This window comes from Thrips palmi, unplaced genomic scaffold (genome assembly GCF_012932325.1).
Source record: "Thrips palmi isolate BJ-2018 unplaced genomic scaffold, TpBJ-2018v1 HiC_scaffold_5, whole genome shotgun sequence".
Classification (NCBI taxonomy): Eukaryota; Metazoa; Arthropoda; class Insecta; order Thysanoptera; family Thripidae; genus Thrips; species Thrips palmi.
Window position 1 is genome coordinate 1,011,732 of NW_023144632.1, and position 2,394 is coordinate 1,014,125.

Here is a 2,394-nt window from a genome sequence, read left to right on the forward strand (position 1 = left end):
AGCTCCCAACTTGTTTGACGATACAGCATACGGGTTTGTGCGCCGCACAGTGGGCGGAAAGACCACTTTGGACGGGAAAAAGTCGGGTTTCGCAACCCTTATGTAGATTCCAATAAATGCACTTTCCTAGCTCAAAAAAGTGTGCCGAATCCAAAATCTCCCTTTTGATTTTATCATGCGCCTTTTCGTTTTTCTCATAGAAGGCTTGAAAGTCACATGTATCTATTCGCTAAGAAGAAACGAAAACAAAAAGCGCATAAATTCGCTGCGTTTACTGAGTCAGTTTTAGATCTAATTTTACAACCCGGATGTTTATAGAAAGAGCAATTCACGAGGATTCCAAAACTGTCCTCGGATTGTAGTTTCGAGTATATTTGACAAAACTACGGCCGTTTGAAATTTGCATGTCACAATACACAAAATTCCAAAGTTCCCTTGGGCGGCATAAAAAGCCTCAAGTAACCCCGCGCTCGCTCAAGGTTCATTTGGGGCCGCAAAGAGTGCTCTTTCGGAGGGAAAAAATTAGCTGCCCATAGCTGCCCTTCCGAAGTTTATGGCTCGATTTGTGTGAGCGTGCGTACGAAAAAACGGGTCCCGCACTGTTAAAAATAGTTGTTTTAAAACAACAACACAGTTACCAACCTCGACAACGCTGTTTTTTGTGAACAAGTTTGTTGTTTTGAAACGACGAGTTGGGTTGCAAATTATTTTAATGACTTAGCTTTTTAAAAACAATTTTTTTGCTGGTACAAACAACCCGGACAATCTAAGAAGTGGTTCTGCGGGTTTAAAACCGGGACTCTACTAGGTCTGTGACCTAATCGGCAATAAAATTGATGCAAATAAGGCTGTCTATCGGTTTACAAACATCTTGTGGGCGAACGACGCAACTCGTTCGAAACAACAAAAGTCATTTGAAAACAACTTTGATCGCTAAGAAAATTAGAACATATTTACTGTTAAATTACAACATAATTTTTTAAAAGTGCGACGCATGTCAATCGCATAGGTCGTCTCAGGGCATGCCCCTCCCCCCTCCGGCCCCCTCCCTTTCCCCCCCCCTCCCGTTTACTCCCAGGGCCCCCCCCCCCCTGCCCCCCCCCCTCCCCCTTTTACAATGATTTTTCAGTGTTGTCGACTTAGGAAACAAATATGGGTATATTCGAAATCGGGGCGACACAACTGGACCTATGACGCGTTCGGAGTCGATCATTGCTGTAGCTTGGCCTGTAACGTGTCGTTGCCTTGTATTAGAAGTAGAAAAAGTAAAAGCAATGAAAAATGTTGCCACAATAGGGGGCCTACGCTGTTGATTTAGTAAAAATATACAGTAAAATTTAAAACTATCCGTCCATAGAAAAATCGAAAAATGGCCAGATTTTGAATCAGGATGATGATGATGACCCCCCTTTAAAACCCTTTAAAAATTAAGGTCCCCCCCACCTGGAAAACACTGAATCTGCCCCTGCAAAATTCGAAAACATGGCTAGATTTAGGATCAGTGACCCCTTTAAAACTGATATGGGAAGTTTTGAACCCCGGGAGCCGAAAAAAAAAAATTTACCCCCCCCTTTTATCACTGGATCTGCCCCCGAAAAATGAAGACCTGGCCAGATTTTGGGAAACAGCGACCACCAAAAAACCCCAGTACGGAGTTTTAGCGCGGATTGCTCTAAAATTAAAAAACTTCCCCCCCTTTTTATTCCGGATCCGCCCCTGAAAAGTTCGAAATATGATCAGATTTTGAACAGCGACCCCAAAAAATAAATACGGAGGAAAGTGTTTTTCGGACAAGTAATTCAGTTGTAATGACTTTTTCCCGTCAAAAGTGGTCTTTCCGCCCCCTGTGCGCCGCTTCAGAGTCCCCAATCTAAGTTTCATTTTTTTAAAATCTGCGAGCCCGTGCGCGTGTGGGGGTGGAAAACAGATGAGGGGGGGGGGGGGGGGGGGGAATGCGTGAGTCAGTGCGTGTGCGAGCAAAATGATTGCGGCAGGGCAGTTAGAGTTTTGGTCTGTGATGAATAAGAAACAGTTTCAGTTTCCATATTTTTATTATTATAACCTACAATAACGACTGGTTAAAATTTGTTGATAAGATGGGTTTGTTGAACTTATGTGCAAGGCGATAGCAATTATATTTTATAATAAACTAATACTGTTAAGAGCACAAAAACAAGAACAGTTTTTTTAAAACTAGGTGCCAGCCTTATAAAAACACAATTTTGACGAAACCTCAATTAATATATCACATAGATTTACAAAGAAATATAAGAGCAAGAAAGCAGAAGCGACCGCAACATGTTTGTCAAACAGTCTTAATTAAGACTTAATTAAGAATTAATTAATTAAGACTTAATTAAGACTGTTTGACAAACATTTTCGGTCGCTTCTGCT